The sequence below is a fragment of the Callithrix jacchus genome, chromosome 13, assembly GCF_049354715.1.
Source record: "Callithrix jacchus isolate 240 chromosome 13, calJac240_pri, whole genome shotgun sequence".
Lineage (NCBI taxonomy): Eukaryota > Metazoa > Chordata > Mammalia > Primates > Cebidae > Callithrix > Callithrix jacchus.
Window position 1 is genome coordinate 110,264,005 of NC_133514.1, and position 20,633 is coordinate 110,284,637.

At 35.2% G+C, this 20,633-nt stretch overlaps 1 protein-coding gene across 1 annotated transcript in view; it reads right to left on the reverse strand.

The window, feature by feature from the left end:
* Nucleotides 1–832: 832 nt before the first annotated feature.
* Nucleotides 833–20,633, reverse strand: part of DSEL (dermatan sulfate epimerase like) — a 35,744-nt gene continuing 15,943 nt past the window's right edge. The window contains exon 3 of the mRNA XM_035271307.3: nt 833–1,638. The gene's annotated coding sequence lies outside the window, so the exon portion shown is untranslated. The remainder of the gene's footprint in view (nt 1,639–20,633) is intronic.

The following is a 20,633-nucleotide window of genomic DNA, read 5'->3' on the forward strand; positions in this document are numbered from 1 at the left end:
CCAGCACTTTGGGAGGCCGAGGCGGGAGGATCACGAGGTCAAGAGATTGAGACCATCCTGGTCAACATGGTGAAACCTCATCTCTACTAAAAATACAAAAAATTAGCTGGTCATGGTGGCACACACCTGTAATCCCGGCTACTCAGAGGCTGAGGCAGAAGAATTGCTTGAAGCCAGGAGGTGGAGGTTGCAGTGAGCTGAGATCGCACCATTGCACTTCCACCCCGGGCAAGAAAAGCAAAACTCCATTTCAGAAAAAAAAAAAAAATGCACATATAGAAGTTTAGTACTGGGATTGCTACTTCACTTATAACCTTTGTTTGATTATAGTTGTGGAACAACAGAAAGTTGCAACTGTAATAATATTTTTATATAAATTACCTATAAAGATGATTTTAATGAAAAATGTGTGCATTTTTTGCAACCCTTTCTTATTGTACATTTGAGTATTGAAATATTTGATCTGTTAAAGCTAATAATAAAATTATTAGTTTCATTTTTTATTTCATTTTTCTAATAATTTTATTTTTATGTTTGTTTTTAATCGTAATTTACAAAAGCATAGGTCTCTGACAATTGTAAATTAAAAAGAAAACTATCCCTCACAACAGATGGTATGAGAAACAGTGCTATAAAATTTATCTCATATCAAAGACAAGGAAAAAAATAGGATGATTAATAGTTTTTCACAGAAAATTGAGTTATATTGTAGCTAGGTGGCCAAAGAATGTTAATAAACATCAAACTGCAAAGTACAATATTCTTTAACAAAGCCCTATAGTGGGTTGGCTGCTAGCCCTGCCTTTTTAAAATTTTAATTAATAACAGGGAGGAAGACAGATAAAGGGCATGTTTTTAAGATTTGTAGATGGCAGCAAGCTAAGAGTAATGACTAACTCAATAGACACAAAATCAAGGGAAAACGTGGTTTTGACCATCTGTCATGCTATGTAGAAACACAGAAAACATTTTACAGAACTCAAGCAAAATCTGGTACTTTTCAAAACTCAGCAGTATACTTTCAAAGGAAAGGAAAGCTTTTTGGAGTAGTTCCTTAAAAAGAAAAATCCGGAGATTTTAATGGCATGTGCAAATACATTATGGTTAGTGGATGAGGCTCCTGAAAATCTAACACAAAAAGACACTTTGCAAAATAGAAGGTAACATGGGTGAAGTATCCCATTATTCTCCAGTCTCGAAAGTCAATTTCAAACTGAATTTTTATTTCTGCCTTTGTCAAGTATAAAGGATGTTTCTTCCGATCATGATCATCTCTCCATTGTTCAAATCCTAAATCAAATGGCCTGAGGGCTTTTTGTGTCCTGGACTATCAGTGTACAATCGAGAAGAGTCATGGGATTCAAAGTGGAAGTGTCAGAGCTGGGGGAAAGGTTTTTAGCACAGATGATGTGTTTGTCTGCAAGCATGAAGCTCAATGGGCAACAAGACAGGCTGATTCTGGATACTGGCAGCTGTCCAAGCAGGAGGAGAGCGAGTGTGACAGCTCTGGGCCACGCTGGTTTCCCCTACTCTCCATGGTGTTGGGATTGAAGTCTGTCTGCCTTTACTCCTGAGAAGCTTAGTCTGTTCTTTTCTCTGTTTCTTTCCCTTTTCTCTTTTCCTTTTTCCTTCCCTTTTCTGTGAAGAAACAAAACAACACTAAACGCTTTCCACGTACGTAGGCAGCAGTTTGAGTCTAAGTTTGCAAAGGAAGCAGGCAGCATAGAAAGCCACACAAGAAGCATCCTTCATTTCTCAACTTTCTCTTTCTCTCTCTCTCTCTCTCTCTCTCTCTCTCTCTCTCTCTCTCTCCCCCCCCCCCCGCCCCCCGCAGTGCGGATATCCTCTCCGGACTTCCCTCTCCTTCTGTCTCTTTCTCTCTCTCCACCTAATACCTTGCTCTCTGCTAACTCTTTGGGTCCACTATTTACTTGAATAGTAAGCTCACCGCACCTCCAGGGACCCTTCCCTCACTTCTGGGAGCAAAGAGAGGCCAAGAACCTTGAGCACATCAAATCAGGGAGGGAGCTGGACCCTCCTGCGTCCCACCCTATTACAATAGGATATGACATTTACTTCATTTTACAATGAGGCTTTAAATTTGGAGTATGCGGTAGGCAACTTCAAGTAATGTGCCTCATGTCTCCATTTTCACATTTCCAAAACGAAAATAATAGTAATATTACACTCCATTTAAATATCCATATTATTGGCTTTATTTGAATATGGTGGTCTAAGTGCCCTAAATTAGTCCAGGTAAATTCCTCTAATTCCTGATGGTGGTTTCACGTGTTCTCCTTACTCATCCCTCACCCGCTTTCTCACCTGTCTTTACCAGACTGTCTCAGTGCTACCACCAAAGCTGACCACTTTAGGGACATTGCCACTGTACTAGGGACACTCTCTGTGGCACGTGGACCACTGAAATGCCCTATTTTGTGTTCAAGCAGAGAACACGACTACTACTACATCTGGAACACAAGCAGGCCTCCTTCATTCCTCAAAGCATAATGGTACTTTGCACAGAACTTTAACAAGACCATAGCAAAGGTCTGTAGGAAAACAAACGGAAACCACCCTCAGCATCTCATTCCAGATTGATTAAAAATGGAAACAAACATTTCCTCAAGTAGAGAACCTCAGAGTGATACATTTTCATAACAGAGAGGCCCAAGGCCCTGAAACACAGCCACCAAATATTCTGACCACACTTATGTGTCACAAAGACCAGTAATATCTTCAGGTACCCTTTCCCAGAGACCTAAAGTCCACATCACCTCTAAAGAAGAGTTCCATGAAAACAGAGAAGTATGTAGAAACAACAATGTTCAAATGAAGTCTTAGAAAAAAGAAATTTCTCAATTAGAAATATAGCGTGATCATTCTGCTGAAAAAACTAAATCCTACTCATGTTATAAAGAGAAGGCAGAATCACAACTAAAAGTTTATTTTTGAGGACTATTTTCCTTCATTTAATTCTATCTTCAAATTTATGCGTAGGTATTGGTTTGATATTATTTTTAAATAAGAAAATACAGAATATGAAATATTCAATATTAAATAAAACATCATTGTATGACACATTTATAATATATATATACATAGTGTTGTATTGAATGAGTTGGATCTTCAGAGTAAATTCCTAGGATTTGGACTGTGGATGAAAGGTTAACACATATCTAGTTTTGTTTTGTTTTTAAAGATATTTCCAAATTCCCTCATTAAGAATTTTACCTGCCTGGTGCGGCAGCTTACGCCTGTAATCCCAGCACTTTGGGAGTCCAAGGCGTGTGGATCACAAGGTCAGGAGTTCAAGACCGGCCTGGCCAACATGGTGAAACCGTGTCTCTACTAAAATTACAAAAAAATTAGCTGGGCATGGTGGCTGGCACCTGTACTCTCAGCGACTGGAGAGGCTGAGGCAGAGAATTGCTTCAACTTGGCAGGAGGAGGTTGCAGTAAGCTGAGATTGCACCACTGCACTCCAGCCTGGACAACAGAGTCAGGCTCCATCTCAAAAAAAAAAAAAACTGATTTATCAGTTTGCATTCCTACTACATATGTAAGAAAGTTACTGTTTCTACATACTCCTGCGAGCAGAGTATTTTATATACTTGTTAGCAGTGTATTATTATAGATCTTAACTTTAACTTTTGCCATTCTGATAATATGTGTATCTTTTTGATAATCAGAAAGGCTAAACATCTTTCCATATGCTCAAAGAGGTTTTAAATATGTTTCTGGTAGATCGTCTGTGTTTTTTTAATCAGTTGTCATGAGCTTTTTGTAACTTTTTCTCTCATAACATGAGTTTCCTATGATTAAGGTATCAGCCCTTTATCAGTGATACAGTGGTATATATTCTTCCATTTTCCATATGTCTCTTGACTTTGTTCTGGTGTTTTTTTCTACTCAATTATTCTCTTCTTAAAGTTTTATGCTGTCAGATGTGTTGAGATTTTCTTTTATTGGGTTTTTCTCAAATTACAATTATGGTCTTGAGTAGCAGGCCAAGTCTTGGTTCAGTTACTCTATTCTTATGTTGCCTACTTAGACTCTGCTTTTAGCATTTGCGGTGAGCCTGCCAGCTAAGCAGATCAAATGCAGAGAATTTGTGCCTCCAATCCCAGGTACTCTCCTTTTCCTGTTTCATCTTTCACTCCAGGTGAAGATTTATTTTTATTTTTTAAATTATTTTTGCTTCCATATGTGGTTCGGACAAGGGGTGGCCTGAGGCTAGAAGTGATGAAAATATGAAAATCACTCCCATCATTCCTTTGCCAATGGTGGTTTACTTGCCAGTTTCTGCTGACTTTTGATCATTCCCCAGTGTCTTCCAGTAGTTGTTTGGTCATTTTTGTATTTTTTCTAGTGTTTATAGCTACTATCTATGGAAAGTTGATTCAATGGTAGCTAACTTGTCCCTTACCAGGAGTGAAACCCAAGCATGTACATTTTGTCATAGTTAGAAGCCTTATCCTATATTCAGGTTGAGGACAAATTTCCAAAGTAATTAGATAATTCTAGCTAGAAAAATTTTACTCTAATGCTTTCTCAAACACTCATTTTTCCAAAAATTCTTATTTTATAGTACATAATCAATTTATTTCATTAAGAAAAAATTAGTATTTTTGACACTTGTTAGAAAAGGTCAATCTGGTTTTAATAGTCTCATATTATTATCTGAAAAGTAAACTGCATAACTACCATGCCTTATAAAGATGATAGTTTTGGCCGGGCACAGTGGCTCATGCCTATAATCCCAGCACTTTGGGAGGCCAAGACGGGTGGATCACTAGGTCAAGAGATCAAGACCATCCTGGTCAACATGGTGAAACCCAATCTCTACTAAAAATACAAAAATTAGCTGGGCATGGTGGTGCGTGGCTGTAGTCTTAGCTACTCAGGAGTCTGAGGCAGGAGAATTGCTTGAACCCAGGAGGCGGAGGTTGCGGTGAGCCAAGATCGCGCCATTGCACTCCAGTCTGGGTAAGAACAGCAAAACTCTGTCTCAAAAAAAAAAAAATGATGATAGTTTCAGTGACCATGAGATACATCAGAATCACCAATAGCAAGTAACCAAGGTATATCTTTATGAGCAATTCAAACAAAATATAATGTGATCAATAATGACCTATGCTGAGGAGCAAATGCACACATCATGAAGCCTCTGTTATTCAGTTTGAAGATTACATATTTCTGTGAAAGATAAAAAAAGAACTAGAAAACAAGTGCAAACTTAATATTGAGAACTCGGATCCATCCTCCTCTTTTGCATTAAGTGTCCCAGTTCTTTACTGAAGGTGACAGTAATTTCAAGGATGCTTGTTTAACTGGAGTCTGTAGGAATGGGTATGAGTCTCTATGCTGAATGGTCTCTAAAAGCTGTGAATAGTTACTTTAGCATATCAAAAACCTTCCAAAGTATCTTTGGGAGTTTGTGTTTTCTTTTATCGGCAGGTTTTTCCTGTTTGGAAGAGAAAAGTGTATCTTGAGATCTGAGTTTTATTTCAAGGTTATTGAAGTATTACAGGAGTGTGGTCAAATGAAAAACTGATGAATAATATCCAGGGGGCACTGCTAGTAAGGCAATCCTGTTGTTTCAAGAAACTTGAGAACCAATGATAAAGAAACTTTTTTTTTCAAGTTTGTTGCTAGTGAGAATAAATTTTGACAGAATACTCAACTTGTTTTTCTAAGTTTACCTATAAACTGTAGATTTCCAATATTCCAGTTCACAATGAATGACTATGATTTTGCAGTGCTAAGCCCTTCTGTTCAATAAATATCTAGATTTTAAACACAGATTTGTTGTCTAAAATAAAATAATGTAATAAAATAAATTCAAGACCATTTAAGACATTCATGTCTTTTTGTTTAATAGTAAGCTTCAGGGGAACTTTCAGGAGGTTTTCCCATACTAATTTTGTCATTAACAATGTGCCAATAAGAAACGTCGCTTATGTTATCCAGGTATTATTTTCTGCATACACAGTCTAGGTGATCACAAAGATTCCTTTGTACTCTAAAGTTCTTTCTTCTTGAAGATTGTCTGCTATCTACTATAGTATAATAAATTGAAAACTCATCTAGTATAAAGATATACAAATTAATAAATACACACAAATAAATACAAGTGGAAAATCAACACAGAGAATGTGTCCTCATCATCCTACTTAAGAAATATTTTATCTTTGAAAATCTTTGTGGCCTTCTCAGCAAGTTGGCTTAACATCGAGCAGCTAAAATAGCCAGAAACCTGTAATCTGACTCTCTTAAAGAATGAGAAGACAGATGTCAGTGCTACTACTGAAATTAGAAAATTTAAAAATGCAGAAAAGCACAGATAAAAGAAAATCACAGAAGGATAGCACCAAATTCTGCCCATAAACTCTGACTGAATCTCTGGCAGATCCAGAAACTACACTTGCATGCAACAGATTCCAAGCAGTACTGACAAAGCTAAAAGAACGGAAAATACATCTCGGCTGCTGTCAACAATAGGGGACTCAGTTTGCAATTTGAGTTTAGCCAAGTCAGCCTTCCAAAACAAAAGGTTAAATATCACATAAATACCATTCTAGAAGAAAAGGAGGGAAAATATGAAGTTGAAATATATTTGAAGAATTCATGGACAAAAATTTCCCTAAGTTGAGAAAGGCACAATTTTACAAATTTAAGAAATTCATCAATCTTAATTAGTGTAACTGATCTTATTTTATAAAAATGATAAGGTGTTTCCTTTCCTTTTCTCTTTGTCCTTTTCTTGCTTCATGCATGATCACTTACACGTAGTTATTTCGATAGAGAGTAGTCACTAATAATTGATTAACTTTATATTCTAAGCCCCCAGAGGTTGCCTGAAAGATTAATGAAATTGTTTTTCTTTTAAAGAACAAGGATTCTTAGTTCATACAGACCTCTTTGATGGCATCTAGAAGTTCAGTCTGAGGAGGGAGGCAAACAGCTGTGATCACAGAAGGTTCTCACCTCACACTCAACTTCCTTACTCATAAAAGCCCCTAGTTATGTTCAAAAGCAGGTCAGACTTGAGAGTTTGCCTCTCCCACTCTCATGCTTTGGCCAAATCGAATAAACTTTTCTCTGCTCCTATGCACTAATGTGCCAGTGTTGGGCTTACTCTGCACTGTATATTCAAACCCAAATCTGGGAGTTCTAACAGCAGTAGAACTAGTACAAAAACAACCACACCTAGACACATCATAATCAAATCGTTAATTCAAACCTTAAAAGAAAATCTTCAAAGTAGAAAGAGAAAAAAACACTTTACATACATGGGAACAATAATATTAATGTTTGCTGACCTTCATCAAAAACAATAAAAACCAGAAGACACTGTAATAATATTTAGAAAGTTTATAATATTTTCAACCTAAGATTTCCATTTCCAGTGAAAATATCTTTCAAAATTTAAAACAAAATGAAACTATTTTCCAATGAGAGAGTGTGTCTATTAGTGTGAGAGGAAAATAATGTCCTGTCATCAGAACTGTACCACAGAAATTTTAAATAAAATCTTCCTGTTGAAGGAAAATCAATAATGATATACACATTGTTAGCCAGCTTGACCTTATCCAAAATTATAAATTTTTACACATAAAAGTATCAGTATATTCATTCTAAGTGCTTTCTAGAGAGTGCATCTATTTGGGGGAGAGGCAAATAATATCTTGACAGAAGACCTATACTACAGAAATTTTAAAGAAAGTATGCTAGTTGAAGGAAAATTAATAATGACATACATATTGTCAGCTAGCTTGACCTAATTGAAAATTATAAAGTATAATACATAAAAATATCAGTGTATTCATCCTAAGTGCTTGTGTACATTTATCATGCTATGGTACATTTATAGACCATAGTCTGAGCATCAAAGAATGCTCAGTAATTGCAGTAATTGAAATCACACAAAGCATCTTCTTAACCACAATAAAATCAAATTATAAAATTAACAGAAGGACAGAAGAGAAAACTCTAAATATTTTAAAACAACAGACAACTGTAAATATCCTATGGTTGCATAATACATCACATAGGATATATAAATACATACTTAATTGAATGAAATAAAAAAAGATACATAAAACTTGTTGGATAAAGTCATCAGTACTTAAAAAAATTAATTGAAAATTCTTGTTTTAGCAAAGTATAGTTTTAAAATCAATTACCTAAGCTTCCATTAAAAAAAAAAAAAAGCAAACTCCATATCCACTCGAATGGTAAAATTTAACAGAATGATTGCCATCAAGTATCAGCAAGGATTTGGAGAAACTAGAACTCTTATGTGCTGCTGGTGGAAAAGCAAAATGGTATAAAGACTTTTGAAAACTGTTTTTCAGTTTCTTAAACAGATAAACATACTACAAAAAGGGAAATAAGACTTTCCTAGATTTTTCACTGTTTCGGTAAAAAGCCCTCACCTCCTAGAAATATTTTCACAAACCATCAGAGATCTCAATTAGATCTGTAGCCATTTGTCTACTTAGTTGTTCTGATCCAATGTGAGAGTCAAACTTCTCATTTTACTAAAATGGTTACAGTTGTACTAGGTTCCAGGTTAAGAGTTCAAGGTACCTGAAAAAATAAGAGCAGCTACTTTCCTAGGTACTTACATATCAAAGGGGAATGGGCTCCAAGAATCTGGACACATCTCTAGATCATAAAAACTGGGTCACAAGGGGCTAGCAGGCTGAGAGAGAGATTCATATACACGGATGCTGAAAGGCTGAACGAAGGAGTCCCTTTCAGAGGGATAGGATTGCAGCTGCCTCCTTCCTCTTTATAAGCAGAGAAAAATTATTTTTTTCTTTGTCCCTAGCTATTAGGCTGTCTAGCTACTTGTATAGGATAACTGGCCTACTTCTCATCACATTGTTCTAAGGGTAAGGACTAAGGCAAAGGGAGGAAAACACCTATTATTTGTAGTGACACATATAATAGCTCCACCTATGATTAACAACACCTCATGCACGCTTTTAGGTTAAAAATTAATAAAGATAAATGTTAAAAATTCAACACACACATAACCCAACCCTGGCGTTCGACTCATTGGTATTTAGCATACATCAATGAGAAGTAAATATAATAGCAGAAATATACACAGAGCAAAAATTGACACAACTACTAGGAAACAAAGCCATCTTAATAGGAGATTTTAAAGCATCTCTCCAAGTTAGAAAAAACTGTGTGTGTACACCCTCACCAATGTGTTGTTGATGATTTAAATAATGTGACCTCCTAATGGATATATAGAAAACACTGTGTCCAAACATTTCAGAATGCACTTTGTTTTCAAGGACACATAAATAATTTCCAATTATTGACCATACGCAGAACCATAAAGTCAGTTTCAAAAAATCTCCAAGTATTAAAATAATATGCAATATTTTTATCACAGTGCTATCAAAAAACACTACTAATCCCTATGTATTTGGAAATTAATAATGATAAATTTAAAGCATGCATAAAAGTAACTAAAAATACAATATAATCTGAACAGTGAAAATATCACATATCAAAACGTATAGGATGCAATTAAAGCATTGCTTCTCCTCAGTTACCTTTTGAAACTTCTGCCTTCCCCTTAAATATTCGTTTTCCCAGAATTTGTATCTTACTTACAACTTTTTCCAGGTTAACTATTCTTCTTGAGTGATAGCATTCCAGTACCGGTTTAACCCATCAGCCATAATACTAATGATTTGCTAATCTATTTCCATTTCCGGCTGTAAAATGCTTGGATTTACTAACGAGGCAAATTTACTAACAACCCAGAAGCTGGCTGAGAATGTGTCCATTTTATTCTTCCTCTATTTTACCTTTCTTTGATTTAGAGGTAAATGGATGTGTAAAATGAAGAAAATAATGAATGCCTTGTGAAATAACTACGTTTGGATTTTTCTTGGCTCTTCATTATATTACCCCCAGTAAATCTATTAGAAAGTTAAGGAAACACAAACCAAAACCACAATGAGATGCCATCTCATGCCAGTGCCTGTTAGAATGGCAATCATTAAAAAGTCAGAAAACAACAGATGCTAGAAAGGATGTGGAGAAATAGGAATGATTTTACACTGTTGGTGGGAGTGTAAATTAGTTCAACCACTTTGAAAGACAGTGTGGCAATTTCACAAGGATCTAGAACCAGAAATACCGTTTGACCCAGCATACCCTTTACTGAGTATATACCCAAAGAATTATTAATCATTCTACTATAAAGACACATGCACACATATGTTTACTGCAGCACTATTCACAATAGCAAAGACTTGGAACCAACGCAAATGCTCATCAATGATAGACTGGAAAAAGAATATGTGGCACATATACACCATGGAATACTATGCAGCAATAAAAAAACGGATGAGTTGATGTCCTTTGCAGTGACATGGATGAAGCTGGAAACCATCATTCTCAGCAAACTAACACTGAAACAGAAAACCAAACACTGTATGTTCTCACTCATAATGGGAGTTGAACAATGAGAACACATAGCCACAGGGAGGGAAACATCACACACTGGGGCCTGTTGAGGGGTGAGGAGCTAGAAGAGGGATAGCATTAGGAGAAATAGCCAATGTACATGAGGGGTTGATGGGTGCAGCAAACCACCATGGCACATGTGTACCTATGTAACAAACCTGCATGTTCTGCTCATGTATCCTAGAACTTAAAGTATAATAATAAAAAAATATAAGAAAAAATCCAGCCTTCAAAAAAAAGAAGGAAAGAAAGAAAATAAAAAGAGAGAAAGAGTGAGTTAAGGAGACTTTCTTAGGGTTTTGAAATCCAAATCCTAAACACCATCACTTCCACTGAGCCAGATTTAAAGTAAACATCACAATGAAAAAGAATGCCCCTCTTCTAGTGAACTATTCAAGGAACTAGACATGCGGGCATGCTCTACTTCCTGAAGCAAACAGAAAATGCAAGTGCCTAAGAGCAGTCAGCACTGGCCATGTGTAGATCTGTCACAGTGTGCCCTTCTTAAAAGCATCTGAAATGGAGCACTCAGAAGTAAAGAGGATGTACCTGAAGAGTACTCACTCCCATCATTTTCATGGTCATTGCCATCATCCTAAATGGAAAGCTAGGATAGTAGAATAATTCTATACAAAATACAGAATACAAAATCAAGAATGACAACAGCTGATAACCTACATTTTGATACACTACACCTTCTCTTTCACAATACTTAAAATAGAAACAAATAAACAATAGTGATTTTTCTAAGTTTAGTGTTAAGTGCTTATTTTTGACTTTTGGCCATGTTACTTCTCCCCTACCATCTAAACTAAGTAACAAACCAGAGACATAGCCTTAATGTAACCTTATTTTAACTTAAGTTAGGCCTCTTGGCTTGAGAGAAGAAATGTTTTGTGGGTTGAGAAAAATGAATCCCTCACCTATGGCTTTAGATGCCCAGCTGGTCTCTGTGATGACCACTGATCAATGAAGGAGCCCAGGACATTTTTGAAACTGAAGTGACTTTTAACCAATCCCATTCCCAGCCACTTTTTTTTTTTTCTTCAGAATTTGAATGTAGAGAGGCCTTGAAAGTTGGAAAGCATGACCCCAAAGCAAGTCTGTGTGTAGGAAAGAATAAGAAAACACCTGAAATAAAATCATCTTAAGAGGAAATTTTAGGCTGATAATTTAAGTTCAATAGAAGTTCCTAATGGTTTTTTAGGGGTTAAGGGTATGGGAAGATGGCTGATTTCTATGTAATATGTACCTAATGTAGGCAGCTCTTCTAGCTCTAATAACAATGAACCAGTAGGTTGTCCTTTTAAAAAACAACAAACTAAGCAAACAAGGTGAACTAAAATGAACTGGCCTTTTGCATGAACCACCAATGTCAATTGCACGAAATGGTATAAGCATGCAATTTTGGCCCTCATACACAATTGTCATTTGTTTGGGTGAGCAGAAACAGTGCTCTTTAGTGATACTTTATACCAGTCAGAAGCAGGGAAAGTTTTGCCCACATGGGATTTTAGGTCGTTCTTCATTTTGTTTGGAATTAGTCCTGAAAACTTCTGATTAAATTCCAAGAAATTTTAGACTTTTTTTTTTTTCCTGTATGTCTTTTTCCTCCATTTAGTAAGTAGTAGGAGGAAGACATTAAGTAGAAATAATTATAAAATGGAAGAAAAGTAACAGTACACATACCTGAACTGGTAAAACAGATTGTTTTAAACATATTTTATCACTTCGATTTCTCTTCTTAAGTCGAAAATTTTCTCTTTAAAGATTTATAAACCTTTTTCTATATTAAAAATATTAAGTGCTTACCAGTTTATAGTACAATCATGTTTTCTAATTTGGTGCTCTTTTTTTAGTGCTGTTTTTTGGATATAGAGAAGATATAAAAATATGTATGTAAACATTTCAATAGTTTTTTACACGGTTCCTGCCTTTTGTCTAATGATTAGTCCTACCTCTTTTACCCTCAATATTATACAAGCAATTATTTCCTCGTAGTAATTTGAAATGCCTGTGATTACATTTAAGCCATAAATCTGCTTGAAAAATATCTTAGGGCACATGAGAAAAATAAGATTAGTTCTTATTGTGCACAATATGTTTCACCCATTGAATTGGAGATACTATAAAATACTTTAGAAAGCTATTGTGAAGAATAAACTTAAAATATACCCAAATAAATTAGCAATTAGCTCAAGAGTTATATGAGAATATTGGATCTGTAATTTACCTTATTATTGAAAAGTAGATTATACTTTTAATCCCAGTTCAGATCACTTTGTTTATTCATGTACCTTTCTAAACCTAAAAGTGAAAGGACATTCAGAAAAATGCTAGTAGATATTTCTCAGAGAGGGTTTTTGGGGTGCCCCTCATATTTCTCTTTATTTTTAAAGACATTTTTCAAAACATATCTATTTTTTAATATAAAACAGGACTTTCCTAGATGTTCTCCTTCCACAATCCTATACTATAATGGGAGCAAAGAATATTACTTTAAAAAATGCTGAAAATGAGCGAAATTAAAACAAAACTTTTTGCAAATGTTTGAAAGAGACAGAAGAATTCTTGTTAAAGTGGGACAGAGAGAGCACAGGTGGACAGAAGGGAGACTGGATGTGGGAGCTGTTGTTCAAGCAGAGACCTCTGAACAACCAGAGCTATCAGATACAGAGAGGAAAGAACTTCAGAAACAGTTGATCCTTATGGTGTGCAGATTTGCATTTGTAAATCTGTCTTCTCGCTAACATTTATGTTACCTCAAAAATCAATAATCACTGTCAATGGTCATTTGCAGATATATGCAGAGTTACAGAAAATTTAAGTTACTTGAAAAGAGAGCACATTCCCAGCTGAGGGTGAACAAGGTAGTACTTTGCCTGCTTGTTTCCACTTTCGTGCTATAAACAAGTGTACTTTTCAGGGTTTATTTAATGTCATGTTTTTCACACTTTTCTGTGTGATTTTTGTGAGTTTGCTGTTTGAATCGGCCCCAAAGTGTAGACCTACAGGGCTGTCTAGTGTTCCTAGGCTCAAGAAGGCTGTGTGTGATATGCCTTACAAAGAAAATAGAAGTGTTAGATAAACTTGATATAGGTACGAGTTACAGCACTGTTGGCTATGAGTTCAATGTCGAAAAGCAATCAACAATATTTATTATATAAGGTGTCTTTAAACAGAAACACTCATGAACCAAGGTTATTGATTGATTGATAAAAATTCAGTGACCAAAGGCTTCCAGTACCCTAACACTGTATTTCCCAGGAGCAATAGAGTATTGTTCACTAATTCAGTGTTTGCAACAATGTTATATGACAAAAGTACTACAGAAAACAAGAAACAACTGTAATTGATTGGACTATTCACCTGCCTAATGCAGTGGATTTCCCTCCACTACACAGTGGAATCCCTTGGAGGGTGAGCATTTTAAAAATGCAGATGCTGGTAACCCATTTTACCCTCTCCTCCAGGCCATGGAAATCTGAATCCTTGGAGGTGTCTGCTTTGATGTTTTTAACAACTCAAGTAATTGCAGAAATTCTTTTCTACAAAATTATACCTCAAGAAAGTGGAAGTTGTTGGTTGAAAGGCGCTTTTCAGAAGAAAAAGTCCTCTGGGATGCTGCTCTGCTCTTCTTCCTTCAAACTTCTTGGAATGCAGCAATGATGATTTGAGCTCTCTGAGCCTTCGGTGCTCAGGAAGCAATTTTGAAAATTACAATAACTGATTTATTCAGTTTATCTTACCAGCTAGTACCTCCAATCCAACTGTCTCGGATGGCACCAGAATCTAAAATCCCTTTTACAGTGTTTCCTAAGCCTCATATCCTCATAAGTCTATACTCTATAATCAGTCCCTTGCATGCAACATTATCTCTATTTTTTTTTCTTCTGTCATCTCGTTCACCCCTGGGGAAAACACAATCTGGCCAATCTAGCTAGCTGAACAGAGCTGAGATAAACCAGGTTTCTTACATTAAGTGAACAGCCATTACTTCAAGAAGGTCATTAGAGCTGTCTAGCAATGGTACAATATTTCCCCTTTCCATCCCCTTTACTCTTGCACTCTCCTAGATGACTATGCCTATTTTATACCTCCTTTTTTCTTCTCAGCCTCCAAGACCTCTTCCCCCATCTTTTTTCTCATCTACTGTTCTGCTTCCTATTTCACTGAAAAAACGAAAGTAGTAAAAAGAGGTAAGTTGAATAACATATTAAAAGGGCTGTAAACCTAGGACTGTATGTACAGCCAACTTACCTTTCAAGAATGAATGTTATAAAAAGACATATTTTAGGCAAAGAAAAATTGAGAAAATATTAAAGATACACTTAAGGCAGAAAAAAATGAGCCCAGAAAAAAGGCTTGAACAGTATGATGGTACAGAAAAAAAACCATAAATATAGAAATAAATATACATAAATATTGGATGTATAAATGAGTAGGATGCATTGCTTTTAATAAAAGGAAAGGAAGCTTTACTCATCTCAAAGTAATTCAAGAAAGAAGTAAATTAAAAAGGAATATATTAATAGTTAAAAGAGGTATAGACAGAAAGTACATACTAATTATATATAAATCCATGAACATCAATAATCACATGGATATAAACACTTCAGATAAAAGACAATAATTGGTAGAATGTGAGTAAAAATCCTGCTATCATTTATTTACAGTATGTATATTAAAAACATCAGATCACAAAATGTTTGATAATATCAAAATGAAAATTTACATGTCAAACTAATACTAAACAAAATTCCAACATACTTAAGATAAAAATAATAACAAAAGATATGTATATAGTGCTATATAAATTTAAGAATAACTCAACCATGAGTTTCACTGGAATTCAGAAAACATTTAGAAAGGTTAATGGATAAACTACATATCAAAATATGTGGAATATAAGCAATATGGTTTAAAAGATAAATTAATAGCCTTAAATTAGTATAGTAAAAATGATAAAAATTTTAAAATGCAAATGGAAAAACAACAGCTCCTAATATTGAGGAGCTGGCCTGTTACCATCAGCCAGGCCCAATATCCTCCTGTCAAACATGAATATTTCACAGAACAAAGCCACTCTGTTCCCACAATGGATCAAGGAAAAGACAACACTACTTCATAATCATGTTTGAATACAGGAAAAGTATAAACATTTGCTAAACCACAAAATAGTGCACATTCCTGTCTCCCAGTTAATATATGCAAAGGGTACTTTTTCGTCAATTATAGCTTTAGCCTCTCTGTACTCATCTCTCCTTCTATGTAAGATTTATTCAGATACCCATCTACTCCTACTTCCTGAGAGAAGCTAATCCAGAGAAAAGCCACACTTCTTTTTTTTTTTTTTTTCAAGATACAAGATTGGGCCAAGGCCTGAGGGATGATCCTGAGAGATGAGACTAAGCGTGCAGTACAATCTTGTGATTCTTGCCAATGGGCATAAATCGTTCAAGAGGAAAATTAGGGCACATAATTTTCCAAACTGATGACTAGGACATGCCTAGGTCTGGCAGATTGACCTCATTGAACCCTTGACCCCTAGCTATGGGCCCCATTTGTGCCTCACTGCCATTAGCACCTACTAAGTCCATTCCAGTCTGTCCTGTGAATGCTAGAGCTGTCATAGGTGCCCTTGAAAAGAATTTATGTTTTTGGACACTGCATGAGACTTCTCTCTGACTAAGGAACTTCTTTCACTGCCCAAGCAATACAACAATGGGTGGACTTTTTTTCTTTTTTTTGAAATGGAGTTTCACTCTTGTCACCAAGGCTGGAGTGCAATGGTGTGATCTTGGCTACTGCAACCTCTAGCTCCCAGGTTCAAGCTATTCTCCTGCCTCAGCCTCCCAAGTAGCTGGTATTATAGGCATACGCCACTGACTTCTGTGGAATATGATGGACTTTCCATGCACCCTATCACCACAGGCACATGGAACCACTGAACAATGGAAATCCGACTCATGCAGTCACTGATGAAAGGACATATGGCCTGTGAATGCTGTGGTACCCGATCTCACCAGGGCAGTGTGGACAGTGAACACTGCATTCTAGCACAATAGAAATGTGACACTGCAGCATGTACTGGAAAATACTGAGCTTGGTGGCGGTTGAGGTGGACCAGGGAGCTGCTTGCTCTTTTTTTTTATTTTTTTATTTTTTAAATACACAAAATATTGATCGGCCATTATTAATACCCATTTTTAGAATGAAGCAATATTCCTGTTCTCTCCCTCTTTTTCTTTCTCTCCTTCTCTCCTTTTTTTACTTTTCAACATCCTAGTTCCTCACCTCTACTCAATACATTCCTCTGAACACCTGATTCCTTAAAAAAAGAAAAAGAGAAAAGCCACACTTCTTAAATCTCTCTCACTGCAATATGCAATAAACCCAGCTTATTCCTGGTGGATTCTGGCAGTAGGACACTGACCAAAAGAATGGATCATATATCTAATTAAAGAAGATACAAAACACAACATCAAAAGAAAATTAGAAAAAAATAGAATGAAGGAAATACGTAAATTCAGGAGCCAAAGTTAATGCAACAGCGAATGTACATAAAACAGAAGTTAGAAACAAACCAAAACTAAAAGTTAATCTTCAAAAGGATTTATATAAAAGGCAAACTCCAATTAAGTAATAAAAGAAAATAAGGTACACATGCTCACTACTAAAGATAGAAAAAAATATGTAGGCGGTGAAGAGTTAAAGAGGCAACAGAATGCATTTTGAGTAAATTTAGGTCAATAAATGTGAAAAAGAAAAGGACACAGACTGGGCAATAAAGCAAGACTTCATCTCTACCAAAAAAAAAAAAAAAAAAAAGCAAGGTCTGGTGGTATGCACCAGTAGTTCCAGCTATTTGGGAGGGTGAGGTGGGAGATGGCTTGAGCCCAGGCAGTCAAGGTCACGCCACACAATGCAGCCTGCATAGCCAAATGAGAGCAAAAAAGACAAATTCTTAAAACTACAGCTTGCCAAAACAGACTTACAAAATAACTATGTGAGCTAAGTACAATAAGCCTATAAGCACAAAATACAATTTTATACATAAATATCTTCCCACAAACAAAATACAATGGTCAGATGACTTTACCTATAGGTTCTAATGAACATTCTAGTATTAATTCATTTTAATTTTATGTAAACTCTTCTAAAGAACATAAAAATGGAAGATTTCCAACTTATTTTATGTGACAAGTATAATGTTGACTTCAAAATTACGCAAGTACAATATGAGAAACGATGATTACAGGCAAATCACAATTATAATTGTTGATGTAAACATCTTAAACGAATTATTAACAAAGAAAATTCAGCAAACTATACAAATAAAACAAATCATTCCCAGGCTCATTTTATCACAGCAAACAAAGTTCGACTGAATCTCAAATAAGGAAAGAGTTTTACATAATGTATTACATTAACTGATAAAAGCAAGAAACACATGAGAATCTTCATAAGATAAAGCAAAAACATTGAATAAATTTCATCATGCATTCAGGATAAAATGTCATGTATCAAACTAGGAATAGAAGGGAATATCACACCCTGATCAGGTAAACCTATGAAATACACATAACATCCATTTTGGAAAGCAGTGAAATGTTAGAAGCACTCTATTAACATTATAAATAGTACAAGACTATCCATTACAAATATTACCATATCTATTTAGTATTTCATAGGGGGTCCTAACAAACGTAAGAATATTAAAAAGTTATAAAATTAGAAAGAAGGCAATATATTTTTTAGTAATTACACATTACCAAACTACATCCATAAATATCTCCAAAGAGTTTACAGGCAAATTGTTGAATTAATAAGAAGATTTAATAAGGTCCCTGGATACAATATAAATACACAAAAATAAACTACATTTTCTATATACTAGCAAAAGTTACAACATATAACTAAAAATAAACATAATTCACAGTAATAACAATATATAAAGTGCTTTGACTTAAATCTACTAAAAAAATTGCCAAGTATTAAATAAAAGGAGACGCATGCCATGCCCATTAGAGAGGTCAACTCTCCCAAAACTCATACAATGCACTTAAAATTAAAATGCATTGTTAATTTGTTTGTTTTGAGGAACTGTGAAACTAATCATAAAATGCATATGGATGAACGAAGGCTTAAGAAAATCTCAAGAAAATTTCTTTCTTGAGAAAGAAAATAGACTCATCTTGCCAGATTTCAAGGTTAACAAGACTACAGTAATAAAGACAGTGTGATATCATCATTGATGTCATCAAATTTGTCAACAGAATCCAAGAGAAAGCCCAAAAAGGACTCCTACAAAATACAGAGACATGATATTTGGTAGGGATGGCATTGAAGATTAGTGGGAAAAATAAAAAGATTATTCAATCTTTTCAATTTAAGACAATAGGTTATTCATACATGAAAAAAGTCAGAATAGACACAATAATTAATATAAAGTAGATTAAATACTTATATATGAAAGACAAAATCTGTGGCAGATGGACTATAATATGACACCCAAAAATTATCCCCATCTCCTGGTATTAATGCCCTTATGTAGCCCATTCCTGCTGTGTATAGGTGGGACCTGTGACTTGCTTTCAACCAATAGAATGCTGCAAAGATGATGGGGTGTCACTTTCATAATTTAGGCTACATTGCAGGCAGAGTTTCTCTACTGACTCTCTTCCTGGCTTTAATGAAGCAAGCTGCGATACAGAGAGGTCCACATGGTAAGCTACTGAAGGCAGAACCCAGGCAACAACCAGAAAAGTACTGAAGCTTTAGGTCCAACAATCTATAAGATATTGAATCTTGGTGACAATCATGTGAGCTTGGAAGCATATGCTTCCCCAGTTGAGTCTCAGATGACATTGTAGCCCTAGCCAGCAACTTAACTGCAGCCTTGTGAAAGACCATAAACCAGAATACCCAATTAAGTCATGATTGATTCCTGACCCACAGAAACTGTGAGATAATTAAAATATGTTGTTTCAAGCCACTAGGTTTCTGATAATATTGTTAGGCAGTAATAAATAAGTTTAAAAAGTGCTTAGGAGAAAATATAGGAAAAGATTTTTAGGGCCAACATCTTGGGGAAAATTTTTTAGTAAGATGCAAAAACAGTATAAATAATAAAGGAAACTAACATATTTGATTACTTTCAAATTAAGAACATCCATATATCTAAAGCTATCATAAATGTCACTCTGCAAAAATCAAGAAAACATAAGCCAAAAAGTTAGACACAATACATATAACCAAAATAGGATTAGTATTCATAATATATAGTAAACTTCAGCGAGTCAATAAAAAAATAACTGAATTAAAAAAAGGGGGTAAAAGAAATGACCCTAGTTTCACCCCAGAAAAGAAACACACAAGGCAAAAATAAAGACTATTTGGGTGGGTGTGTGGGTTTGGATGGGTGGGTGGGTATATGTGTACATGTGCAACACACACTTGTGTGTATAAGCTCTAAGTCATTACTAATCAGAGGAATGTAAATGAAAACCATAATTTGACATCCTTTTATCCCACCAGACAGGAAAATATTAAAAATCCTGTAAATGTCAAGTGCAGAGTAAAATTTAGAACAACAGAAACTTCTATATTACAGTGTTAACTTACATAATTTGGAAAATAATTTGGCATTGTCTAGAATAGTTGAGGATGTACATATCATATGAATCCAGAACCTTTCAGCTCTAGATACACACACACACACACACACACACACACACACACACACACACACACACACACTAAAAAGAAGACTGAGTAGCTGTGAGAGGGAAGGCTCTTAGTACAAACAAAGTAACAAAAAAAACTAAATTATTGCACAGTACGAAACATACTTAAGAATTTTAACAGAAAATTGAATTTGCAAAAATTAGAAATATCCCTAAAATCTATCAAGCAGCTAAAAGATAAATAAGGTATGGCATGTTCCTACAATGGCATATTCATATAATGAATCACTACCTTGGTGAAAATATGTGATCTCCACCTACAAATATAACATACATTAGATAATATTTTGAGCAAAAAATAAAAGCAAGATAGATACTAATATATACAATATGTTAATGTGACAGTTAACATTAGATGTTAACCTGACTAGATTGAAGAAT